General features: G+C 33.0%; 1 long non-coding RNA gene across 1 annotated transcript; it reads left to right on the top strand.

Annotated features, from left to right (window-relative positions):
* The first annotated feature begins 5,230 nt into the window (after positions 1-5,230).
* LOC116770444 (uncharacterized) lies at positions 5,231-7,273 on the top strand. Its single transcript, XR_004353530.2, has 3 exons — positions 5,231-5,430; positions 5,505-5,668; positions 6,614-7,273. It is a non-coding gene; the product is annotated as an uncharacterized LOC116770444 (long non-coding RNA).
* Positions 7,274-9,073: the final 1,800 nt, after the last annotated feature.

Genomic DNA, 9,073 nt, shown 5'->3' with positions numbered 1-9,073 from the left:
AAAATAACTTAGTGTCTAAAAAAAAGTTATAAAGAAATATTTAATAAAACACAAAAAAAAATAATGTGTGGGTAAATTGAAATAACAAGGCCTTACCAAACGGGGTTCTCAAGGTACGTATCGCACTTCTGATCTTAGAAACAAGGTAAGAATTGACTTTTTAAAAAATAACATTCGATACAATTCCACTGCAAATTTATTAAATTTACACAAAAATAAAAACAATTCTAAATGAATAACTTTCAACTATCTTGATTTAAACTAATCGTTTAATGAAATCCGAATATAATACAATCGAAAGATTTAAACACACTTCGAAAATCTACTAACGACTAAACTATCACACCAACGCGCGTTACGAACGAAAAAAAAGCCCTGATGTCCTCTGACAACTGCTTATATGTCGTTTGAGTCTCTCCTACCCTCTCATGTTCCTACATTGATTCTCTCCTACCCTCTCATATTCCTACAATATATATATATATATATATCTTGTGATTTTGTCCACTTCCCCCTTTGGTTTTGCTTATCCTTACAATCGCAGCTTACAGTCATCTTTCTGGGCCTCGTGGATTACGGTGTGTCAACAGGCGTTACGACGCTGCAAATATAAATTTTTGTTCATTTACAAATCCGGCTATTTCTGTCAGAAAATTTAATAAAACTTACACTTAAGCCTCGTATACCTTTGTATCCTGTGTCGAGAACTCATGACGTACTCTGACGATCATTGTGAGCAAAACTTTACTTTTATATTTGAAGTTTTTTTAGTATTAAAACACGCGGCAGCTTTAAGTTAGGAACATAAGTACCAACATAACACAACATAATAAAAATATCAAATATCCTGGATTATTCAACCCCCGTAAAACCCTTTGAACAGATTATGTATATATGTTATCGCTTTAATGTTCTCTCACCGATGTGGATTATCCCCAAAAAAAAATATTCATAAAATTATTTAGAGTTCAGAATAATTCTATGTTCCAGGCTCCTACGGTTACGGATATTTAATTTTATGAATATCAAAGTTTCTCACAGCTTGTATAATTAATCCAAGAATTTCAGCTACCATACCTTTATATAATTTTTGATTTTTATAACATTAATAATTATCTGATTTCTTAAATATCACAATAATTTTAATCAATATGGACTGTTGCTAACGAATCACTTGTGACAGAGGTCAAAAAGAGATGAAAGCAGGGAGATATATTAATTAATTGAAATGTTATTGTCTCTGACATGTTATATACTTAAAATATGTATTATTTTATTATATTATTATATATCTGCTTCTACTTTTAAAATATATATCTTAACTTTATAATGCTCTTTATAAACAACATAACGCACGTTAGGTCCTCGGTCTGAATAAAATAAATAGAGAAAATAATTCACTTAAGGCATTATTGAAAATATACAAATTTTACGTAACACTTGTCGCTCTATTGTTATACACAGTCGGTATAAATAAGGACAGCTAATTCGTCAACAAAAATTGGAATGACGGAAAAAAATTAATGAATTGACAAAAACTGAAATTGCCAAAGAATTAATTTACTAACAGAGTAGGAACAAAATGAAGGGACTGTTTATTATACATTATTAATAAACATCAAGAGAAATTATGTTGGTATTAATACCACATGCAATCATAAATTAAATTTCCCGCTCCCATTTCCAACACCCTAATCTCTTGTGTTTTCGACATTAAGTGACGCTTGGAGCCTTCAAGGATTTCATTGTAAGTGAAATATTTGTTTGTTTTTAATAGAAATTTTAACGAACGAATATTAAAATGACCAACAATATTTTTACAAACAAAAATGGTATCTCAAATAAATATACGGTCAAAACAATTTGATTCATTTAAGTTTAAAATCATATTTTGCTACACAACCGGTATAAAATCAGATAACCTTTGACCCGAAGACCGCACAAAGCACGCTGGAACAAGATACCAACAAAGCATATTATTAATCTAATAATAGTAAAAGAATGAAATGTTCAAAGGAAACAAAGGAATTCTAGGAAACCTTTCTTATACAAATTATTGTATGGAAAAGGAATTGAAATAATAGAAGCAGTGACCGTCTTGGAGGTTCGCATGTACTATCGTATGTAAACAGATTGTTTGAATTTTATTTATGTATCTATATGAGAGTTGCATTATATTTAAAAAAAACATGTAACAATAAACAACTAGATATTATTTTAACGGTAAAGTTTACTAGTTTTGATAACTGTTTACAGTGGGAAACGTAAACGCTTCGCTTCATCTGACCGTGCAGCGTTTTAATTTTCACGCATTCAAATAAACCGTTTCTTGCGTGTTTAGAATAGTTATTTTAATTAATATTTTTATTACTAAACTATCTGTGAATTTAATTAAAAACTTTTTATTTTTCAATTAAGTGCCTATAAAGAGCAGGTTTTATTACATCTTTATTCAATTATCCTTAGTGTAAGTTAGTGTCGACGCGCTATGGATAGTTTATCATTCATAGATCTTCTTACATTAAAGTCTTAACGTTGGTTATGGAATGAGAAACGTGAGACTATTCGTGGGTAGAGGGACGACAGATTCACTATTCTGTCATGGATATTGTGTTACCAAAATGACAATATAATTATCTTTACCATTCTCTTTAAAACATTGACCTAACGATTTGAGTAAAAAAAATGTTGTCCTCTGGAATCGTTAGTCGAGTTACTTGCACAATTTTTTTACTATTTTTCTGGTTTTGGGGAACAAAAAAAACAAGTTTTCTTCAAAGTAAATACACTGAGTGAAGAGTTTTCAATTTATTCTCTTAAATTCCAGCTTACATTACGACTGGTCTGTCGTCCGAATAGGGTTTTTATTTTCTTTTTTGTTGTCAAACGATAGCTGCAATGAATCTTATAGCATTTGCATTAGAGTTGACTTTTCATTGTAGGGAAAAAACTATTCAGCCCTTGTTATATAGTAATTCATCCCACAAATGTCACCCAAAGTAAAATTGGCCCGTCTGATAATACCACATGAATGTTACATAGATAAGTATTAATCTATGGTCTTTTGACATTTGTTTAAATAACTTTCATATGATATAATGATAATCACGACACTGGCAGAATATAGTGTGCACGTGTTTGCACGGATGAAGGCCGTATAAAATATGCATCCATAATAACAATGGAGAATATAACAATTTTAAATTCATTTAAATGAAATTAATATATTTTCAGATATACTCGGATTTTATAACGGGCAGACATCTCGTCTGCCCGTGATCACGGTTGCTGGAAAGTAACCAAAACGTCGGGATTGTGTAGTTTTAAAGTAATACAATCCGCGTAGTATATCCGAAAATATATTAGTTTCATTTAAATGAATAAAACTCGCGAAAGTCTTAGATCTCATTATACAATTTTAAATATCTTCCAAGTATCGTATGTAAAAAGTTATTTTGGTGATTATTCTCTAATTTGACTAATATCTGTTTCCTGGTTAAAGAAGTAGTCCCAAATATATCAGCGGACAGCATTATAAATATGTCGGTTTATAAGACGTCCAGAATAAATTAAATGCCTCTTTATAATTTGAGTGTTTATAAAAAATACTTTTCCATCATAATATCAATGTTTAAAATGAGTGTCGTTACAATCTCTCTGTCAACATGAATATATTAAATTTATAAAACATCAAAGTTGAAGAAGTGAAGAATCATTGTAACTGGTGACAGTATTTTATAATTTATATTTGTAAAATTTACTTAAACTATCTATAGATGCAATCTCTGCATCCACTCGGCCGGAGTGTCGGAATAAAGTTTTAAAATAGAAAAAAGTTACTATCATATTAAAAACGAGATAAAGTAATGTTACTGCTATTTATCATGCTATTTATTTTCATATAACGCTTGTATGGGGTTTTCCAATAGGGACGCTTGAACTTTGACAGCTGATTGCGGCCATGTTGTTTGAGTGACAGCTGTCAAATGCAGTGTGTTATATTCATTCCGTCCTTCCAAACCACCATGGCAGGTTACAGTGTCGAGCAGCACGTGCAAATCATAAAATTGTTTTATGAAAATGGGTCTTCAGTTCGAGCAACGTTCCGCGCACTTCGCCCGTTTTACGGTCGCGATGATCGTCCTGCCGAGTCGACTATCCGTCGATTGGTGGACAAATTCGAGTCAACCGGGTCAGTTAACAATCAGCCGGTTCCCGTGCGTCAACGTAACGCGAGATCTGCGAGAATATCGCCGCTGTGCGCGACAGTGTCCTCGAAAACCCGCGGCAGTCAATTCCGCGTCGCGCACAGGAACTCGGCCTTTCGCAGACGACAACTTGGCGAATTTTGCGTTGTGACTTGAGCCTGCACCCGTACAAGATCCAGCTGACCCAAGAGCTCAAGGTTAATGACCATAGACAGCGCCGTGTGTTCGCTGACTGGGCATTAGAGCAGTTGGAAGTTGACGCCGATTTTGGCAAAAAAATCATCTTCAGCGACGAGGCGCATTTTTGGATGAATGGCTATGTCAACAAGCAAAATTGCCATATTTGGGACGAGACCAATCCACACGAGGTTCACCAAGTGGCAATGCACCCGCAGAAAGTGACTGTTTGGTGCGGATTTTGGGCCGGAGGCGTGATTGGTCCGTATTTTTTCGAAAACGATAATGGTGTGGCCGTCACCGTCAATGGTGAGCGATAGCGGTCGATGATAACCAACTTCTTTTGGCCTGAAATCGAGAATATGGATCTGGACAACATGTGGTTTCAACAGGACGGCGCTACGTGCCACACAGCACACGCTACGATGGAAGTTCTGCACGAGCAATTTCTGGACATGGTCATCTCGCGCGGAGGCGACGTGAACTGGCCACCGAGATCGTGCGATTTGACCCCGCTGGACTTTTTCTTGTGGGGTTTTCTTAAGTCGCAGGTCTATGCCAACAAGCCGCAAACCACCGATGCCCTCAAAGTCAACATACGCCACGCCATCGATCAAATACAGCCCGATTTGTGCGCCAGAGTCATCGAAAATTGGACCTTTCGTGTGCGCGCCACCAACCGAAGCCGTGGCGGTCATTTGAATGATGTCATATTCCATACATAATGGGGTCGATAGACCTTCCAAATAAAAAAAAATTTCGCAAATATCTTTCCTACATGTATTTTTTTTTGCATTTCAAAGATCAAGCGCCCTTAATGGAAAACCCTATATAAAATATGTAACAATTATTACTTACATATCAACGCTACTAATCGTTTAAATTAACACTCGACCTATATAAATAAAATGTATAGATGTCTCGCAAGAACACTTATAAAACGTAAAGTATCACTTAAGATAGATTGAATCTGACATTGTTTCGGTGCGAAAGACTCACAAAGAAAAATACAGGCAGTTTCGAAATAGTATTTGAAATTAGCAAAGTAAGTTTAAATCTATGAACCCCATTAACTAGTCGTCTACAATTAAACGAATCTTTTCTTTAATTAATACACAGATGACTTCCATGTCGGATATCGGCTTAACGAGGTTCCGCGCTGGTGTTCTGGTAACCTTGAATTAATTTGATGCAGCTCAACTACAAACATCTGATTTTCAAGTCTTCATCGTCAAGTGTTGGAGCTGAGTGAGGTGACATATTAAAATAATGATCGCATCGCAGTAAGTGAAAATATTTTTATACGAAATAAAATTACTGCGGCTGTATTTTTATTACATTTAATAAGATCTCAACGAGATTTTTATAAACCTTCATTTTTGCAATGTATGATTTCTGTTAAGGTCAAATCTTGCGATAGAATTTTGTTCTGTTATCATATTTTATAAATATGAGAATAGGAAATGTGACGATTTCATCCGGAAAAATCTAAGTAGAAAATAGCTTGAGTATAAAAATAGCTCAAAATCAACAGCAGCGCGATTCGCCGTAAGTTGTGCAGATTACTCCGGGAAATGTATTTGAAAAGCTTTTCAAGACAAATTCGGTCATTTACTTTACACATTTTCCTTGAGATTTGGGGTTAACCTTTTAGATCCGTTCAATAGTAACGCTGGTTGTCGGCTCACTTTTCTCTTCAAATTCATCTCAACTACAATTTCTTCTGATTTTATAACTTTTCTTTGCTCCTTCGAATATTTTTTTAAGCTAGCAAATATTTAAAAATTATTTTTAAATCCTGTACATGAGAATTTTTCATTGAAGTACTTATTTCAACATTAACGCTATAAAAAAAATATAGATAATTATAGTTGTAAATTTGATACCAACCCGGGAGATTCTGGTTTCGCTATTTTAATTTACAGAGCCACGACAAAAAAAGATGTATATCAAATTTAATACACTCGTATAATTCTCAAACATCTTTGTTAAAAAAAATTGCTGAAATTCGTTAAAAAAAGAAACATTTTAAATTTCTAAACAAATTAATTTAAAAACAATATAAATAAACGAGATGAGAAAAATATGAAAAAAATTTTACCCAAAAAAAATAAGGTCGTGTGTAAAAAATACACAAAATAATTAGTAAGATATTTTCATAAGATTAGAAGAGTATACACTATACATACATGTGAGGAGTTTTAGTGTGGTTATTTTTCTTTTTATAGTTTCTTTAATCTGAGACCGCTGCTCGTTCGTGATATCCAGTAAGAAGGTCACAGCTGCCGAGGGAGCAGTTAAAGGTAGCAATGGCTGTATTGACCAAGGTGTGCAATGATTTCGTGTTTCTTATTGTATGTTCACGCTACAGCGAAACAATATAATGGTTGGTAGTTTTATTAATTCGAAGGACTCCGCCGACTCACTGATTGTATTACCTTTTCAGGCTTATTTTTTTAATTTTAATCAATGTCACCGGTGTTCGCGTGTTTTTTTGGTTAATTTATTTCCATGAGAATACTTTTGTATGAAGTCTTAGTCATATTATTATGAAGTCGAAGATAAACAAAAGAATAACCTCGATTGAGTCAAATCAATTAATTAGCGTCGTCCCAGAGGCATGGAGAGCATTTATTTTCTGAGACGGATTTGTAACAAAATATAAAAACTTTTTGGTTATTTAATATTGAGGTCGAAAAGGAATTACTCGAGAGACAAGAAAGTTAATTACTATTTCATTTTCGTATCTCGATGAAGTTAAAAATGATTTAGATTCTGACTACAATACTACGAGGACATGCGTCGGAGTTAAAGCATACTCCGCAGCATCCTAATTCCTTCATTATGTAAGATAGGTATTGATTTTGCTTTCCATATCATTTCGTGTCACCTCAATAAATATTTCGTTTGTATTAAGTATAATATTCTTTTTAAAAAACATCTTTACTATATGTAATAAAACTATGACTTTTTCCGATTTTTTATTTACATTTTAGCTTTTTATCATATATACGAGTATATATATCAGTTCTTTTTTGAAGTAGGTACTACAAAGTGTAACAATCGCTACATCTATCTTATCTGAGATGAACATTTTTTTATTAAATTTTATTGATATACTGTTACTAAAACGAAAATTTTATCTTAATTTAATTTATACCATTTAAGTAAACTTTGTTTTATAATTTTATTCTCAAGTGTGACGCCAGAAACGCGGAAGTGATCTATCCGATGGTAATTGGATAGCTTTGTGTATGGAGGTAATTGTATTGTAATGAATATAGTCATTAAAAATGGCGCGAAAGGAAGAATTGAATTGAGAAGTGATGGTATTACACCTGTTGAGCATTATTTAAAATAAGCAGGAATATTATGGCCATTTATATGATGAAGCACCAAACTTTGTGGAGATTTACTATGAAAATTAATATTCATATACAGATATTACACTATACTATAGGTTGATTTGTTGATATTTATTGTCACTGAAAACTGAACGTTCCCAAAAAATTGCATTAAAGTATAGTGCGTGAGGCGTAACCTGAGCTTTGCATCTGTGTGAGTGTACACAGATAGCGTAGGTGTGATGTCAAATTTGTGCGTGCCACGTGCTCTTCTAGGTTTAAACCGGTTTATACTGCTTTTACTCCGCTCCGCTCCTTCCGCACTTCACCCTCAGTACTGGTAGCAGAGTGACGTTATTTAGTACATAATATTGACTTTTTGTATTCTATTTATTCCTGAAATGGATTCTAACACAAGTAAACGAAGCATACTTAAACCTTTAAATAACCAAGTAAAAGAAATTTTGTGTAATTTAAATAATTGTTTTAAAGAAATTAATGACATAAGTTGAGGAAGAATTTGTAGAATTTTTTTAAAAGTTTGAATTCATAAATTAGTGTATTTTTCTTTAACAAGCTTCGATTATTTTATTTTAAATATAGAATAGCTCTCCCAGTTATGTTATGTATATAATTAACAAATAATAAAATTCCATTCTAAAAATTTTTGTCCGACTCTACCTTTACTTTCACTCACACAAATGCAAAGCTCAGCTCAAACCTCGCGGACTATAGTAGGTGTAAGACTGAAGTCATTAGTAGCAGTTATCACTTTCCGTAATATAAATTGCGTTAAAAATTAGGGAGTATATAAAATAGTATTCTTTTGTTATTCTACGCTAAAGGATTGTAATTTTTATCTTACTTTTAAAAACTATATAGAAAACATATTTCTTCTGTGATCTCAAGATAAACATACGTTTATTAAAGTTGCAACCTGTCGATAGTTTTTTAACATTTAATTTAGATTGAAAAACATACGTAATATTAAAAAACCACAGAATATATGAATATTTTGCCCAATAAATTAAACGGAAACTAAGTTAAAAGCTGATTTTAAAAATTACTCGGTTGGTGCGCTTTCGTATGAAACATCCTTGAAAGATTAGAATAATCTTATGTAGCACTGATTTAGCATAAGGAGAATTATTCCCCACCTTATTTCAGACCGGAGTGTGGTCAAATGAGATGTTGAAGTCCATGTCTCAATAAAACTTGTGGATTGATTTGGCGACTTTAGCACTTGGGATGAATCTCACGTAATAGATGGGTTCAACCCAACCTCAATATTCGGGGATTTCCTTTCTGTATAATATATTCAAATGATTTATTTCTTTTAGTTAT

This window comes from Danaus plexippus (assembly GCF_018135715.1).
Source record: "Danaus plexippus chromosome 13 unlocalized genomic scaffold, MEX_DaPlex mxdp_40, whole genome shotgun sequence".
NCBI lineage: Eukaryota > Metazoa > Arthropoda > Insecta > Lepidoptera > Nymphalidae > Danaus > Danaus plexippus.
Note: the sequence above shows the minus strand (reverse complement) of the source record. Positions and strands in the feature narration are given on the sequence as shown.